The sequence below is a fragment of the Polypterus senegalus genome, chromosome 1 (genome assembly GCF_016835505.1).
Source record: "Polypterus senegalus isolate Bchr_013 chromosome 1, ASM1683550v1, whole genome shotgun sequence".
Lineage (NCBI taxonomy): Eukaryota > Metazoa > Chordata > Cladistia > Polypteriformes > Polypteridae > Polypterus > Polypterus senegalus.
The window spans coordinates 140,957,459-140,977,155 of NC_053154.1; the positions used below are offsets into that span (position 1 = coordinate 140,957,459).

The following is a 19,697-nucleotide window of genomic DNA, read 5'->3' on the forward strand; positions in this document are numbered from 1 at the left end:
GCGAATCACTCTTGACATCAGCACCACTCGCCATTCCCTTTCCAGCAACGCAGCCTGGCGCGTTAAGGTCTCTCCGGTTTTTTACGGCGTGATATGGGGTGAACACACGACCTGCCTCAGGCGTTAGCTCATCTCATTAAGAAAGGGGCTGTTAGGCAAAGCCCTCACTCTCACTCACTCACTCACTGACTCATCACTAATTCTCCAACTTCCCGTGGGTGGAAGGCTGAAATTTGGCAGGTTCATTCCTTACAGCTTCCTTACAAAAGTTGGGCAGGTTTTATATCGAAATTCTACGCGTAATGGTCATAACTGGAAGCAGTTTTTCCATTTACTGTAATGGAGATGAGCTTCAACGCCGGGGCGGAGTTTCGTGACATCATCACGCCTCCCACGTAATCACGCAGTACATAGAAAACCAGGAAGACCTCAAAAAGCGCTGAAGAAAACATGCATTATATAATTGAGAAGGCAGCTAAACAATAAGAAGCGAAGCGAAAGTGACATATACAACCATATTCATGAGTTCTGCTACTGAAACAAAGCACGATGTAAACCTACACTTTAAATTAAGTTCATAGACAGGCTACGCTGGCGCTTGTAATTTAGTGCCTGCCCATATAAGGTCGTCCGTCAGCGCAATCCAATAGCAAACTGCCACTAAATATTCACGGGTGAAGGACTGTGCTTATGGAGAGGAAGATGAGATGGTCAGGGTGGTGTTTGACACAAACTCAGCTAAACTGCGAGAGAAAGTTTTAAGTGCCAGGACTAAGGTAACATTAAATACAGCCATGGACATAGCACGAGATGGCACCAGCACAGCTGGGAACCTTCGATGCATGTACACCGAAGGCTCACGGAACTGACGAGTGCACAGATAAAAGCAACAGTTCCAAAGAGCGCTGAACAAAACCAATTACACAATTGAAAAGGCAGCAAAAATATGAAGCGCCTGATACATACAAGCATATTCATAAATCCAGCTACTGCGGAAACAAAGCACACGTGGAAAAGTCAATGTCCCGCTAAAGGAAGACAGTGTAAAAACCCGTGCATGCAGTGTGTCAGGTCTCAGATAAAGAAGAAGACGAGCTGTTTATTGATGCAGTAAGAAACGAATCGATGAATGAAACCTGTCATCTTTACAACGATTGACAAACACGGAATGTAACTTGAACACAACACATCCTACAAATACGAACCTGATTGAAAGAAATAATGATAATCAAATCCTTGATGACAGCAACACTCAGTAACACTCACAAAACAAATACTGTATATTGACAGTCATGTTACGCTATTTTTAAAATGTTCCCTTTTCTTTTCTAGCTTTTTAACACACTACTTCTCGCTATGATACGCTGGTATATATATATATATATATATATATCCCGATCTACATACTCAATAATGGATACTTTATTCGCCATCAATGATTGTTTTGGTAAAGCCATACTCAGTGTATTCATTAGATGAACGGTAAAAAGTAAGAGCGAGGGAGGATGACTTATTGAGGCATGCAGGCTGTAGTGCGCCAACTCTATCTGAATTGCGCGATCACATTTGAAAAATATATCTTTTCAAGTTCTATTTAGTCCATATGTGTCAAACTCAAGGGCAGGGCCACATCCGCCCGGCGTAATTATATCCGCCCGAGATCATTTTATATACTGTATTATTGTTATTAATGGCCCGGTATATGAAGCGCTGGTAACACAATAAACTACAGATCCCATAATGCAGCGCTTCAGCTGCCTTGCCAACACTTACCGCTAATCAAGTCTAGCTTATGATGCTGCAAGTTATTGCGGCTAGCTCACACGATGCTGAAGAGAAAAGTTGATTCTGAAAATAGAGCCTTTAAAACCGATGGGAGGCTGAGTATATGTTTACTGAACCCGTGTCTCATTTGCGGAGCTAATGTGGCTGTAATTACAGAATTTAATCTAAGACGGCACTATGAGACAAAACATCAGGGTAACCTGAATGCAATGCAGAAGATACAGAAAGCAGAATAATTAAATAAGAATCTGACACTTCAGCGGACGCTTTTACCTGCACAATCACAAAGTGATTTCAAGTGAAGCTGCTTTTATGGGAGACACAAATGCACCAGTGCACCTTGCCCCACTTTCCCTGTTGCCAAGTAATGTTAAACCAAGTCGTCACTACGGTGTTCCCAAACACGCACTTTGCTGATAAACTGAGCGCACTGAGTTTGCACGGCGCTTTGGTGACTTTGAAGAACAAAAAGTCCGTCTACATGCGCTCGAACCTTGTGCATGTTTGGTAGCACATATCTGTGTGAGAAGCTCTTCTCAGTGATAAAGACTAACAAAACAGCACACAGGAGTCGCCTCACTGATGAGCACCTGCAATCCATCCTGAGAATCTCCACAACACAGAACCTCACACCAAACAGAAACGAACCTGTTGCCAAAAAGATGCCAGGCGCCCAGCTCTAAAATGACATATGAGCAAAGACAACTGAATGATTTGATTTGTTATTGCTGAAAGGAACACATTTTATTTATATTTCCAGGTTTTGTTATGCAGCATGTTCATATTTGAATTTGTATAATTTTGACAGGATATATTTTTATGGAGAGCAAAATCTTTTGGGATATTTAAAATCTAAGTTTATTTTTATATAAAATTACATAAGAGTAAAGAAATTTGAATGTTTGTTCTTTTAACGTTTACTTTATTTCTAACTTGTATAATTTAGACAGGATATATTTTATGGAGAGCAAAATATTATAAGTTGTTTAAGGTTTGAGTTGATTTATTCAGGAATAATATTCCTGTCTGTTTTACCATTCCTACCAAAGATATTTCTGTCGACTAAATAAAAATTCCTTCTATTTAAAATTTAAATAGAACTTGAACAAATACGATAGTTCATAATATCCACGCAGACTTGCACGTAAGAGCGGAGTTATCCGTTTTAACAAGCAGCGTATTGCACTGATATAAATAGCTGTGTGTGTATATATGTAGATATGTATGTATATGTATATATATGTTTATATATGTGTGTGTGTATGTATATATATATATATATATATGTATATATGTATATGTGTGTGTATATATGTATGTATGTATGTATATATGTATGTATATATATATATATATATATGTATATATGTATGATATGTATATATATATGTTTATATATATATATATATATATATATATGACAACAACACTCATCACTCACAACAGTGACAAAACAATTACATTGACAATCATGTTACGCTATTTTCAAAATGTTTCCTTTTCTTTTCATTGCTTCTTTAACACACTACTCTCCTGCAAGCTGGTATTTTGCTCAAAATGAATGGGAGTTTTGTTTTAGCCATGGTATCAAACAGGTACAATATCATGAAATATCACTAGTATTGGCTTCATATACAGAAATTCTGCTGCTATGGCATCTTTGCCAACCTGTTTTATTTGTTATGGGCAAGCTGCAGACTGAAGGGACTAAGTCAATGGGTATGTCATGACAGGACTATGTCACGACTGCCCATAATTGTTAAGATTATGTAAACAATGGCTGTAACAAAAGAATTACAGGAAAACTAGTATAATGTGACATGACCAACAGTGCTTTCCAAACTTTTCTTTTTTTTTTTGCTTCTCAAACTCTGGTGTCAACAGCCACTACAAGACTATGGGATGCTGCCACATCAACTGTAAATCTGTCCACAGGACACTTTGCTCTTATTCAGATTAAAAATGTGTTGGAACATAGATATTTGCTTGTGTAAAACTATATAATCTTTATGGCACAGAAATTCATTTGTACTTTAACAGCAGTAACATGTGGCTAAACGTGAGTATAATAATGTAAGTCATTAAATTGTTAAAGTTTCTGAACATTACCTGAAGGGCGTTTTTTTTCTTCTTCAGTAAATAAAAAAAAAATTAAGAATCCCTACAAAATGCTGGCTATTTGTTTGTGACCATGTATTTCTGTCAGCTGTTTCTGGTGGTGTGAATGGGTGTATGCCATATAGTGCCATAATTTCACCAGAAAAATGCTGCCAACGTAGTTGGAATGAAATTAACTTCAACAAGAACATTGTACTCTCTGAAATTTTTAATTTTCCAAGGGTATTTGGGTGAGAGGATCAATGTTTTAAAAACAGTCAGATGATAAATGACCACATACTATAATGATAAAAATAACTATTCACACTCATTTAAAAGCTCACTGTACAAGATTTCAAAATATAATAAAGAGCAAGCAACCTTAAGCATTTGTCTTACAGAACATAAGGATGAAATGTGAAAATGAAAGAATTGTTTGTGATTGCCTTTTTCTTTATCTGTCAAAGAAAAAGAAAACAATACAAAATGTAGCTTTTAATACCCCCATAAACTATTAACATTGAAAATCTAAACAGTTTTAAGAAACTGAAAACACCAATGAGGTCACTGTACAATATGCAAATCTCTGACAAATCTATGAATGCTTAATTGACATGGTTAATAATATCAGTACACACTGAGCATTTCAAAAAAACCAAGAAACAGTATGCAGTCCTCATCAGGCACAATGCATGCATACAATACACCTTTACCTCGAACATAGTATTATGAATACTTTCTAGAATTTGTCCATAATCTTGTGCTCAATTTATGATAAAGCATGATTTTTTTTCTTAAATCAGTCTACCACTTTTTTCACAAGATGTAATTATTCAGAATAATTAAACTAAATGAGGTCATTGGAAATGTATAAACTACTTTTTTCAGCAAAAACTTATCCTTAACATAAGCAAAAATAAACATGAAAGCGTAAATAGATCAGTATCTTGAGCTAAAGTAGCTTGAAATTCCCACTGACGGAACATTTTAAAATAAGAAAGCTATGTCAATAACAGATAGTCAAAAACAGAAATATACACATTTGCTAGGTAAAAATCTGATTAGAACAGACCTTAAGTATTGTTTCTTTAATCAACTACATTACTTGAAGACCCATTAAAAATAAGAGAAAGGGAAGAGCTACATGAAGATTACTTAAAAAAATGCACACTTTATGGAAATATTTAAACAAAATATACCAATTTTATTGAAAACTGTATTGAATTATGGAAGAAATAAAATCTAAAACAGATTTCTGCCTTTTCAAACACCCTTGGATTTCCAGATGGCTTACTATTTGTTCATTCAGCCAGTGTATTCAATTAAAACTCTTTGTGTGGAGTAGATGAAGCAAGCCCCTATTCCATCTCCTTGTTCCAAAAAACAATTTAAAATATAGGCCCAAGATAGGGGACGTATCAGATATTACACTGATAAGAACAGATACTACACATATAGACACAACAAAGTTTGCCAATATGGATAAGAGAAGGCTCTCTAGACTTATGCCAGAAACCAGGCACTGAAGCAAACACAGCCTAATAAAGGGCAGCTGTTTTAGTGTTTATTAGCAAATAACAGCATTAATAACCAGAAAATTAAAAGAACAAATTACTAAAAACCCAAAAGAATCCTTGCTTCTTTCAGTGACATTTCAGCTTACTCTGCATGAGAGAGAAAGATAGATCCAATTAAAAGAAGAAATTGGTTGGAATGAAAAGCTGCAGCCACAGGTACCTCTTGGACTGAATTTTAGGACCACTAACCAAATTAACCTCCATGCGGACCTCTTATCGAAATCAGTGACTTCAGTCATAACTCAATGACCCAAAAGTTTTTACCCCTAGGGCACCAACTACTGTCTTCTGGCAATTTCTGTATACAGGGGGTCCTCGGGTTACAACGTTTTGAGCTTACAACACTCACTCCCATAAAAACTTTAAAAAATCGAGACATGAGAAGGAATAAAGGTAAGCATTTTTTTACACTTGTTTTTTCTGTTACTACAGTACAGTGTACAGTACAGTATATTTACAGTGGTGTGAAAAACTATTTGCCCCCTTTCTGATTTCTTATTCTTTTGCATGTTTGTCACACAAAATGATTCTGATCATCAAACACATTTAACCATTAGTCAAATATAACACAAGTAAACACAAAATGCAGTTTTTAAAATGATGGATTTTATTATTTAGGGAGAAAAAAAAAATCCAAACCTACATGGCCCTGTGTGAAAAAGTAATTGCCCCCTGAACCTAATAACTGGTTGGGCCACCCTTAGCAGCAATAACTGCAATCAAGCGCTTTGTATAACTTGCAATGAGTCTTTTACAGCGCTCTGGAGGAATTTTGGCCCACTCATCTTTGCAGAATTGTTGTAATTCAGCTTTATTTGAGGGTTTTCTAGCATGAACCGCCTTTTTAAGGTCATGCCATAGCATCTCAATTGGATTCAGGTCAGGACTTTGACTAGGCCACTCCAAAGTCTTCATTTTGTTTTTCTTCAGCCATTCAGAGGTGGATTTGTGTGTGTTTTGGGTCACTGTCCTGTTGCAGCACCCAAGATCGCTTCAGCCTGATTTGACGAACAGATGGCCGGACATTCTCCTTCAGGATTTTTTGGTAGACATGGTTCCATCTATCACAGCAAGCCTTCCAGGTCCTGAAGCAGCAAAACAACCCCAGACCATCACACTACCAACACCATATTTTACTGTTGGTATGATGTTCTTTTTCTGAAATGCTGTGTTCCTTTTACGCCAGATGTAACGGGACATTAGCCTTCCAAAAAGTTCAACTTTGGTCTCATCAGTCCACAAGGTATTTTCCCAAAAGTATTGGCAATCATTGAGATGTTTCTTAGCAAAATTGAGACGAGCCCTAATGTTCTTTTTGCTTAACAGTGGTTTGCGTCTTGGAAATTTGCCATGCAGTCCGTTTTTGCCCAGTCTCTTTCTTATGGTGGAGTCGTGAACACTGACCTTAATTGAGGCAAGTGAGGCCTGCAGTTCTTTAGACGTTGTCCTGGGGTCTTTGTGACCTCTCGGATGAGTCGCCTCTGCGCCTTGGGGTAATTTTGGTCGGCCGGCCACTCCTGGGAAGGTTCACCACTGTTCCATGTTTTTGTCATTTGTGGATAATGGCTCTCACTGTGGTTCGCTGGAGTCCTAAAGCTTTAGAAATGGCTTTATAACCTTTACCAGACTGATAGATCTCAATTACTTCTGTTCTCATTTGTTCCTGAATTTCTTTGGATCTTGGCATGATGTCTAGCTTTTGAGGTGCTTTTGGTCTACTTCTCTGTATCAGGCAGCTCCTATTTAAGTGATTTCTTGATTGAAACAGGTGTGGCAGTAATCAGGCCTGGGGGTGGCTACAGAAATTGAACTCAGGTGTGATACACCACAGTTAGGTTATTTTTAACAAGGGGCAATTACTTTTTTCACACAGGGCCATGTAGGTTTGGATTTTTTTTCTCCCTAAATAATAAAAACTGTCCTTTAAAAACTGCATTTTGTGTTTACTTGTGTTATATTTGACTAATGGTTTGATGATTAGAAACATTTTGTGTGACAAACATGCTAAAGAATAAGAAATCAGGAAGGGGGCAAATAGTTTTTCACACCGCTGTATGTCCTTTTCTTTTTTCTCAAGCTTAGATTTTGTGTTTTTATGTTCTAGATTATGATTTTGCAAATGAGTTAAGATAGGTAGGTGACTTAGGCTAGAGTGTGTTTTGACTTGCACCAAAATACGAGTAACATCACAGTTGTAGGAACGGAATTGTGTTGTAACCTGAGGCCCCCTGTACTAAGAAGTTCAGCAAACCCTGACAAAATGCATTAATTATCTTCTGATGTTCTTGAAAAAAAGATTACTTGACACATTCTTTTCATTCTAATAACATTTCTAGAAAATCTACTTCCAAAGTTGCTGTTACTATTAATGACCCCAAAGTTCCTAAGTAATGGTACCTTAGTTACACTGGCACGATAATACAAGCTGCTGTTGCCAATGTGCTTTTCCTGCTAGGGCATATTCCTGCTATCTCTTGTCCTGGATAGTCTGGAGAAAACTGGAAACCCAGTTCACTCCTGTTCTGTCTTCACAATGTCTTTATCTTCTCCTTCTACTTTCGGCTGCTCCTGTTAGGGGTTGCCACAGCAGATCATCTTCTTTCATATTGTTCTGTCTTCTGCATCTTGCTCTGTTCCGCCCACCACCTGCATGTCCTCTCTCACCACATCCATAAAACTTCTCTTAGGCCTTCCTCTTTTCTTCTTACCTGGCAGCTCTATCCTTAACATCATTTTCAAAATATACTCAGCATCTCTCATCTGCACATGTCCAAACCAATGCAATCTCTCCTTTCTGACTTTGTCTCCCAACCCTCCAACCTGAGCTGACTCTCTAATGTACTCATTTCTAATCCTGTCCATCCTCGCACACCCAGTGCAAATCTTAACATCTTTAACTCTGCCACCTCCAGTTGTCCCCTGCTTTCTGGTCAGTGCCACTGTCTCCAACCCATATATAATATAGCTGGTCTCACTACCGTCCTGTAGACCTTCCCTTTCACTCTTGCTGATACCCGTCTGTCACAAATTACTCCAGACACTCTTCTCCACCTGTTACACCCTGCCTGCACTCTCTTTTTCAGCTCTCTTCTACAATCCCCGTTACTCAACTTAAATTCATCCACTTTCACCAACTCTATGTGTCGCGGGAGGAGATTCCAGACCAGACAGGTAGAAATAGGTGGGTCACGATCGCAAGGTAAAGGGTACACACTGACCGGGGGCATCAACCCCCAACTTAGAAGAGTCAAACTGTTATCATGTCCTTGTGGAGTTGGACAGTGTCTAATTCTGAGGTGGTAGGTAGGGATGAGGCGCCCCAATGGGCCACTAAACAAGTTCCCAAAAAGAGAGAGGTAGTGATAGTTGGGGACTCAATCAGTGGGGGGTGGGGGCGCGTGGGCGGTGAAGTGTAGGTGTGCTCCAGAGAGAGAGAGAGAGAGAGAGAGAGTCTTGCACGGTGTGTTGCCTTCCGGATGCACAGGTGGGAGACCTCTCTGGAAGGGTGGATAGGCTCTTGGCCAAAGCAGGCGTGGATCCAGTTGTCATTGTCCATGTTGGAACAAATGACATACATAAGGGTAGTCTGTCAGTTCTGCAATCCAAATTCAAAGAGTTAGAACAAGGTAGTTTCCTCCAAAGTCCTGCCTGTGCCACACAACAGTCCAGGTAAGACTGAGGAGATTAGAAGGCTTAACACATGGCTCAAATCTTGGTGCAGGGTAGAAGGGTATAGGTTTATAGCGCATTGGGACTCCTTTTGGAACAGATGGGACCGGTTCTCCCATGACGAGTTACATCTGAACTGGAGGGGCACCAATGTATTGGAGAATCGTAAGTGTAGGCTAGTCAAGTATTGTTTAAATAGGCAATGGGGGGCAGGGACTTTAGGACAGGCCAGGTTTAGATCTATACATGGAGGAACAAACAACAGTGTAGAAATAAAAATGCATAGTAATGTAAATTCTAAGCAAACATTTAAATGTTTTAACCCTAACCCTAACCCTAATTAATAGGAAATTAAAAAAAAACTCCACAGTGTATTAATAAAGATTTTTAAAAAACTGTGCGTGTCTGTCTCTCTCTGGACAGGGAATGCACAGGAAGAGACTGAACATGTGCAGTGTGGCCCCATGCATGCGCACTTCACCAGAAGACACACACACGGACACCTGGACGCACACAGGGGTTTTATTAAGGTGAAAGAAGACCCTAAGAGATTCCTTTAGTATTTCAGTAGAAAAAGAACAGTCAAGGAGGAGGTCAAGTGCATCAGAAGTAGTAAAGGGGAATTAAAAGATAGAGATAATGAAATAGCAGATGCCCTAAACTTAACATTTTTCTGAGGTGTTTACAAGTAAGCAAGTGGATAACCTCCCAGAGATAAATGTGACAACTAAGGAGGTACTGAGGGATTTGGAAATTGTAGAGGGAGAACTGCTGCTCAGATTAAATAAGATTAAATCAAACAAATCACCAGGACCAGATAATATTTATCCTCAAGTTCTTAAGGCTAGTGAGTACATATATAAACCCTTGACACATTTTTAGGAAGTCACTGTGCACTGGAGAGACTCCGAAAGGACTGGAAAATGGCAAATACAGCGGAACCTCGAGATACGAGTTTAATTCGTTCCAGCACTGAGCTTGTATAGCAAATTTCTCGTATCTAGAATAAACTTCTCCATTGAAAATAATGGAAATCCAGTTAATTCGTTCCACACCCCCAAAAATAAACATAAAAATCAATTTTCGTAACAAATAACACTGATAAATAATATATACAAGTGGAACCTCAGTTTGCAAGTAACTTGTTTTACGAGTGTTTTGCAAGACAAGCTAAATTTTTTAATTAATTTTGACTTGATAAAACGAGCGATGTCTTGCAATACAAGTAGTATGGATACACTTTGTCTGCTGAGCATCATGTAAGCAGAACTGAGCTGATGGTTCTCTCTCGTGCGCATCTCTCTCTCCTTATCTCTCTCTCGGGCAATCGTCTCCTATTCTCCGTCTGCATGTCCGCGATATTCTTGGATACGCTTATACAGCGAACTGCTACAGCGAAACAATGAAATCACAAGCGCACAAACGCGTAGATCCTCACGCTATGGGAGAACAAGGAACACTGAGTGAGCTGACGGGCTGGCAGCGTCAGCTTGGGTGAATCCCCAAGTTGAGGCGGATTGGGAAACGCGTCACGCATAACCACAGCCTGGCTCGTGGTTTCGCTACGAGCCAATGCTCGTATTTAGATCTGAATTTTTCGGTCATACTTTCCTCTTATCTTGAATTTCTTGTATACAGAGGTGATCATATCTAGAGGTTCCACTGTACCATTATATAAAAAGGGTGACAGGGCAGATCCAAGCAACTATAAGGCCAGTAAGCTTAACATGCATCACAGGAAAATTAATAGAATGATTTATTAAGGATAAGATTGAGCAACACCTGGCAAGGACAGGTAGTTAGTCTGAACAGTCAGCATGGTTTCAGAAGAGGGAGGTCGTGTTTTACTAACATGCTGGAATTCTATGAGGAGGCAACAAAAGGATATGATCAAAGCGGAGCATATGATATTATTTATCTTGACTTTCAGAAGGCATTTGATAAGGATCTACATGAGAGGTTGGGCATCAAATTAAAAGAAGTGGGAGTTCAGGGTGATATTTTTACATGGGTGCAGAATTGGCTCAGACATAGGAAGCATAAGGTGATGGTGTGAGGAACCTCATCAGAATTGGCAGATGTTAAGAGTGGTGTTCTACAGGGGTCAGTGCTAGGGCCCATGCTATTTTTAATATATATAAATGATTTTGATAGGAATTTAAGTAACAAGCTGGTTAAGTTTGCAGATGATATGAATTAGCAGAAAATTTGGAATCCGTTATATCATTACAGAAGGACTTGGATAGCATCTGCCTGAGCAGATTTGTGGCAGATGAAATTTAACGTCAGTAAATATAAAGTATTACACATAGGAAGTAACAATGTTAGGTTTGAATACACAATGGGTAGTCGGAAAATCGAGAATACACCTTATGAGAAGAATTTAGGAGTCATAATGGACTCTAAACTATCAACTTCCCGACAGTGTTCAGAAGGCATTAAGAAGGCTAACAGAATATTACAGGTTATATAGCACGGTGTGTGGAGAACAAGTACAAGGAGGTTATGCTCCATCTTTAAAATGCACTGGTAAGGCCTCATCTTGAGTACTGTGTGCAGTTTTGGTCTCCAGGCTAAGGACATAAGTTGAATAATTTATATGCTATCTTCCACTCCTTTTCTGAGATGTTGAGTGAGAGATCCTTATCTCACTGTACTCTGGGATCTTTGAAAGGGAGGGATTCTAAAAATGTTTCTATATATTACGGAAATGCTGACAAGAGTCCTCAAGACCAATCAATATTTTTTCCAGAATAGAGGAAGATGTGCAGGTTCTGCTTAACGTTTCTTATTTGAAGTTAGTGAAAGAAATGTGTTGCTAGAAAGTTAAATTTAGAGTGTAATTGTTCATAGGATGCAAAGATGCTTTCCATGTACAGATGTCCAAGTGATTTAATACTGAATGTTTTCCAGACATTAAAACTGTGCATGTTTGAGAAAGTGAAAAAAGGTGGTTCTCGTGCAGAGGTGCCACAGATAAAAGGTTCTCCATCTTAAAACACTTCCTACATTGTTTCCATATTCTGAGTGCGTGAAGCACAACTGGGTTGTTAGTATATTGGTGATGATTTGTACTTACTGGGGTACAAAGCAAGGACTATATAGGACTTGCTGCTGGATTATGTGAATTTCCCCTTGGGATTAATAAAGTATCTATCTATCTATAAATAAGTACTGCAGGATTTTATTTCTGCTGTGGACCAAGACTGCGTATGTTCACCTATTTGTGTCAATGTCCAGGTTTTTATAGGTTGTATATTTGCCGCTCAGTAATAAAATTGAAAGTTAGGTAGAGCCATGCCACATTCTGCCTTAGGTCTTTGTAGGGTCATTCTTTGGATATGTGGATGTTTTGAATTTCAAATAAACGAGGTTATGATTGAATCTAATTTCTTAAAAAAATAATTATTGATGTATATTGGAATGTTTTGAAATAGAAAAAGAAGCTTAGGAAGGATATTCATCTTGACAATGTTAATTTTTCCAGCTAAAGTGAGATGGAAGGTACACCATCAATACAAGTCTTGCTTAAGTTTTTCCATACAGATGACAAAATGTTGTTGATAAAGAGCTTTATATTTACTTGTGATGTTTACCCCTAGGTATTTAAACTGATCTGCAGTGATAAAAGGGAAGGTGTCCAATCTAATATTGTATGCTTGAGAATTCACTATGAAGAGCACACTTTTATTCAAATTGATTCTGAGACCAGAAATCTTTTGAAATTCTGTTAGTGCTTTTAAAACTGCAGGCACAGAATTTTGTGGGTCTGATATATACAGTGGGTCTGATATATACAGTACCATATCATCTGCAAATAGAGAAACTTTCTGTTTCAGTCCTCCTCTGATAATCCCCTTTATCTCAACAGCATTTCGAAAGTGAATTGCGAGTGGCTCAATGGTGACTGCAAAAAGCAGTGGTGACAAGGGGCATCCTCATCTGGTACCACTCTGTAGTTTAAAGTAGTCTGAATTATGTTGTTAATACAAACTAAAGCTTCTGGATCAGTATACAGTAATTTGATTGATGCACAAATGTTCGGGCCAAACCCAAATTTCACCAATGTAATGAAAAGGTAGTTACATTCAACTATGTCAAATGCTTTATCTGCATCCAATGTTAATATCATCTCCGGGATGTTAGACTTTATGGGTGAATATATTACACTAGCAAAATACCCGCGCTTCGCAGTGGAGAAGTACTGTGTTAAAGAAGTTATGAAAAAGAAAAGGAAACATTTTAAAAATAACGTAACATGATTGTCAATGTAATTGTTTTGTCACTGTTATGAGTGTTACTGTCATCAAGGATTTGATTATCATTATTTCTTTCAATCAGGTTCGTATTTGAAGGACGTGTTGTGCTCAAGTTACATTCCGTGTTTGTCAACCGTTGTAAAGATAACAGGTTTCATTCATCGAAGTGTTCACTACCCTACTCGTGAATCTAAGATGTTTAACAGACATTCCCGGTATTAACTTGTGGATTTGCCTGTGAATATTTAGCGGCAGCATGTCTATGAACTTGTGGAATTGCCTGCGAGTATTTAGCGACACCATCTCTATTAACTTGTGGTTTGCCTGCAAGTATTTAGCAACAGTGTCTCTATGAACTTGTGGATTTGCCTGCGAGTATTTAGCAACAGCGTCTCTATGAAATTGTGGATTTTTCTTCGAGTATTTTGCGGCAGCGTCGCAAAGTTGTTTGTCTAGCTGCATCAGAAAATGTACCACGACGTCTGACACGCCTCCTTTTTACTGTTTTCTCACAGCTTGGATTGCTGCTGTCATAATCGGTTTTAGTTTCATGGTTTGTTTCAATTACATTGCTATTTGCAGGACTTGTGTTGAAGTGATATTCGGCATCTATCAAGCGTTGTAAGCATACAACCGGTTTCATTGATAACTTAGCATCCAGCTTTTGAGAGTTGAAACATTCATAAACATCAAAGTGTCGACTACTCAAATCGTCACCTGTGAATCTAAGATGTTTAAGAGGCATTTGCGGCTCTCCAAAGGTGTAAAATATTTGGCCAGTTCGGTACACTTGAAAGCGACAACCGAACAATTCAGCGGCAGCAATCAACTCACATGCAGAAGCATAGGTGAAGGGCTAAAGTATTTCACTTTTATAGTGCACCTGTGTAATATAATTATCTCCTGTACCATCATCAGTCCACACCTTGAACCTGTCCCAGTCAGTCATTCAATACATAAAACACAATGTTCCTCCGGATATCAAGAGTGAGCCTGATATGGCCGTACAATATGTAACACAGAGAATGGAAAAGGCAGACGGCATCTCCGGGCATGGAAACCACTCGGTAAGTGAGAGTTCTTTGATCGATGGTGATCACCTCGATAGACATGTTAATGGGTAGTACGGTTGGAACGGTAAAGGAAATGGGTACCTGAACAGTAAACAAAGTCTAAAATACCTACACAATAACTATAATTGCAATAAATGAACAATAAAATAGCTGAGAAGCCATGGATTAAATAAAACGGCTGCAGTTATCACCAGGGAGACATGAATACCATGGCGAAACAAGGAAGGGAATGAAGAGACCGGAGCGACAGACGGCCTTATATAGGCAGGCAGCCAATTACGTGGGAAGCGTGTGGATGGGGGATGCAACGCCGCTTCACACGGCGACCGAGATGCAGGCTATGGACGTATATATGTACGCAAGTAGGATTCAGTTATGGCCGTTACGCGTAGAATTTCAAAATGAAACCTGCTTAACGTTTGTAAGTAACCTGTAAGGAATGAGCCTGCCAAATTTCAGCCTTCTACCTACACGGGAAGTTGGAGAATTAGTGATGAGTGAGTCAGTGAGGGCTTTGCCTTTTATTAGTACAGACTAGCAGAATACCCGCACTTTGCAGCGGAGAAGTAGTTTGTTAAAGAAGTTATGAAAAAGAAAAGGAAAAATTTAAAAAATAATGTAACATGATTGTTAATGTAATTGTTTTGTCATTGATATGAGTGTTGTTGTCATATCTATATAAATATCTATCTATATATGTGTGGCAGAAAAGTAATGAGACTGATTTTTTATTTACCAAAGTTTTTATTTTTTTCAAACATCAATGTTATCCCCTTCAAAGTAGTTCCCTTGGGCAGCTACACACCGATGAAGACGTTGTTCCCATTGTTGGTAGCAGCGCTGGAAGTCTTCAACTGGTATGGTCTTCAGCATGTCCGTTACACTCTTTTGGATGTTTTCTAAAGTCCCGAAATGACATCCTTTGAGGACATTTTTCAGTTTAGGAAAAAGAAAAAAGTCACACGGGCTGAGGTCAGGTGAATAAGGGGGCTGGGGAACCACAGGAATGCCTTTTGAGGTCAAAAATTCTGTTATGGAGAGGGCAGTTTTTCGGCACCATTTTGGCACAGACCTTTTCGCATGTGCAAATGTTCAGTCAAAATTTGATGAACGGTAAATCTGTTCAAATTTAATTGTTCACTCAACATTCTTAATGTTAAACGACGGTCTGATCTCACAAGAGTGTTCACACGATCAATGTTTTCATTGGTGTTCGAAGTTGAAGTCCTCCCTGAACGGTGTTCATCTTCAACATGTTTTCTGCCTTCCAAAAATGATTTGTGCCAGCGAAAAACTTAAGCTTGGAATAAAGAATGTTCCCCATAGGCCTGTTCTAACTTTTCAAATGTCACACTTGCCTTTTAATGGACGTTGCTCCAAATTCCGCTGTTCCATTTTGCGTGACACACAACCAAAAACACAACTTCGCTAATAGCAGTCACAAAAATCACGTAGTTAACGGAAGGAGTTGAAACTCGCACTGAGCTATGGGAGGGTATTGATACACGTGCTCTATCAAGGACAACAGTGCAGCGTTGCCAGATCGCTTGCAGTGTTGCCAGTCTCATTACTTTTCTGCCACACCTCGTATGGATAGATAGATAGATAGATAGCCACACCATGGATGGATGGATGGATAGATAGATAGCCACACACTGGATGGATGGATAGATAGATAGCCACACCATGGATGGATGGATGGATGGATAGATAGATAGCCACACCATGGATGGATGGATGGATGGATGGATAGATGGCTAGATGGCTAGAAAAATGTCAGTGGCCTCCACCTGTTAAACCATTCCTGTTTTGGGGGTCATCTCATTGTTGCCCCTCTAGTGCATCTGTTGTTAATTTCATTAACACCACAGCAGCTGAAACTGATTAACAACCCCCTCTGCTACTTAACTGACCAGATTAATATCCCATAAGTTTCATTGACTTTATGCTATACTCTGATTAAAAAGTGCTCCTTTAATTCCTTTGAGCAGTATCTATATCTATATATATCTATATATATATATATATATCTATATATCTATATATCTATATATATATATATATATATATATATATATATATATATATATATATAGTGTTCCTTTAATTCTTTTGAGCAGTATATATATCTATATATAGGACATTTTTCCCTCCTTATCTTTTCTGACTGTTTCTTCACTAGTTTTGCATTTGGCTACAGTCAGTGTCACTACTGGTAGCATGAGGCGATACCTGGACCCTACAGAGGTTGCACAGGTAGTCCAACTTCTCCAGGATGGCACATCAATACGTGTCATTGCCAGAAGGTTGGCTGTGTCTCCCTGCACAGTCTCAAGGGCATGGAGGAGATTCTAGGAGACAAGCAGTTACTCTAGGAGAGCTGGAGAGGGCCATAGAAGATCCATAACCCATCAGCAGGACCAGTATCTGCTCCTTTGGGCAAGGAGGAACAGGATGAGCACTGCCAGAGCCCTACAAAATGACCTCCAGCAGGCCACTGGTGTGAATGTCTCTGACCAAACAACCAGAAAGACTTCATGAGGGTGACCCAAGGGCCCCATGTCCTCTAATGGGCCCTGAGCTCACTGCCCAGCAGCATGCAGCTCGATTGGCATTCGCCATAGAATACCAGAATTGGCAAATGCACCACTGGTGCCCTGTGCTTTTTACAGATGAGAGCAGGTTCACCCTGAGCACGTGACAGAAGTGAAAGGGTCTGGAGAACCCATGGAGAACATTAAGCTGCCTGTAACATCATTCAGCATGAGCAGTTTGGTGGTGGGTTAATGATTGTCTGGGGAGGCATATCCATGGAGGGTCACACAGACCGCTACAGGCTTGACAAAGGCACCTTGGCTGCCATTAGGTATCAGGATGAAATCCTTGGACCCATTGTCAGACCCTATGCTGGTACACTGGCTTCTGGTGCACGACAATTCCTGGCCTCATGTGGTGAGAGTATGCAGGCAGTTCCTGGAGGATGAAGGAATTGATACCATTGACTGGCCACCACACTTTCCTGACCGAAATCCAATAGAACACCTCTGGGACATTATGTTTTGGTCCATCCAATGCCACTAGGTTGCACCTCAGACTGTCCAGGAGCTCAGTGATGCCCTAGTCCAGATCTGGGAGGAAATCCCCCACAACACCATCTGTCATCTCATTAGAAGCATGCACCGATGTTGTCAGGCGTGTATACAAGAACACAGGGGCCATACAAAGTGCTGCGTACAATTCTGACTTGCTGCAATTAAATTTTGGCCAAATGGACTAGCCTGCCACATAATTTTTTCACTCTGATTTTTGGGGCGTCTTTGAATTCAGGGCTCTGTAGGTTGATCATTTTCATTTCCATCAAATGATGTGGCATCCTTTCGCTCCTAACACATTACCCAGTCTATATCAGTATAGATATCCAGGAGGATTTCTTTTCCCATTGAGATCTGATGTGTTTTCAAAGTGTTCCTTTAATTTTTTTGAGCAGTTTATATATATATATATATATATATATATATATATATATATATATATATATATATATATATATATATATATATATATATATATATATATATATATATATATATATTGATGATGTCACAAAACTCCGCCCCCCACGGCTTTCGAGCTCAACTCCATTACAGTATATGGAGAAAAATAGCTTCCAGTTATGACCATTATGTGTAGAATTTCGAAATGAAACCTGCCCAACTTTTGTAAGGAAGCTGTAAGGAATGAGCCTGCCAAATTTCAGCCTTCCACCCACACAGGAAGTTGGAGAATTAGTGATGTGTCAGTGAGTGAGTGAGGGCTTTGCCTTTTATTAGTATAGATTAAACAGGAGTCGAAGATTGGAAGCGAAGCGTCTGCCTTTAATAAATCCAGTTAGGTCTTATGAAATTACAGGAGAAAGCATTTTCTCAATACTTATAGCTAGGACTTCAGAGCATTGTAATATTATTCAAAAGTGAGATTGGTCGGGATGATGTACATTGTAATAAGTCCTTGTTTTGCTTAGGAAAGACGGTAACTAAAGCTTGACGAAAAGTTTGAGGTAGAATTTTACTGTTTCTAGCTTCTGTAAATGTTGCTAATAAAAGGAGATCTAGCCTAACTGAGAATTTGTTACAATATTTAGCAGGGTAGCCATCAGGGATGGAGTGAGTTTATACCATCTAGTAATTTCGATAGTGCCAGAGGTTTATCCAATTCCTCTGCACTGAGAGTATCTAGTTGTGGTATTTGTAATGCACCCAGAAATGCATTAGGTTGTGGCATGGCTTATTTAAATTCAGTAGAATATAAGGATTTAAGGTAGTCTCTAAATGTGTGCATTATATTTTTACGGTCAATGATTTTTTTTCTCCGTTTGTGTTGTTAATTGCTGGGATTGCATTGTGAACTTCCTGCTTATGCATCTGTTGAGCTAAGATCTTGTTAACTTTCTCTCTGTGTTCATAGTAATGATGCCTTTATTTAAAACTTAGTTGTTCTGTTTCTTTAGTTGTCAAGAGGTTGAGTTCTGAATGCAAATGTTTTCCTATGAAGTGCTTTATTTGGACACCTGGCATATTCTTGATCTATTCTGGTAATTTCACTGATTAGCTCCGATACCTTCTTGGTTTCCAATTTATTTTTGTGGGAAAGATAGGAGATAATCTATCCTCTTAAGAAAGCCTTCAGATTTTCCCAGAGTATTCCTACAGAAACCTTTGAGAATGTATTTGTCTCCAAAAAAAAAAAAAAAAAAAAATCAATTTGCTTGGACAGAAATTCTGTACAGTTCTCGTCTGCTATTAAAAGTGGGTTAAGACACAAGCTGCAAGATAAGTTTGTGGGGCATAATGATTTTAGCTCCATGATTAAAGAGGCTTGGTAGGAGATAACAATAGTGCCATACTCACAAGATTTAATTGTAGGCAAGAAATTGTTATCTATAAATGAATAATCAATTCTTGCGTAGCAGTGATGCACTGGTGAGTAGAAGGAAAATGCTCGTGTTTGGGTTTAGAAATCTCCAGCGGTCTGATAAGTTGTGATCAGTTACAAACTGTGTAATTGTTTTTGCAGTGTTAGATGTCATCACCCCTGTGGCAGAGCACCTATCTAGGTCTGGATTTAAAACACAATCAAAGTACCCAACCATTATAATTTTATGAGTATTTACATTTGGAATTGATGCAAATACGTTTTGGATGACATCCCTATCATCCATATTGGGTGCAAAGATGTTT

The 19,697-nt window shown here is 38.9% G+C and overlaps 1 protein-coding gene and 1 pseudogene across 5 annotated transcripts in view; both read right to left on the reverse strand.

Moving 5' to 3' along the window:
* atp11b (ATPase phospholipid transporting 11B (putative)) overlaps positions 1 to 19,697 on the reverse strand; it is a 206,010-nt gene that overhangs the window by 170,501 nt on the left and 15,812 nt on the right. The gene's annotated exons all lie outside the window — the stretch shown is intronic.
* Positions 5,194 to 5,368, reverse strand: LOC120519998 (annotated as a pseudogene).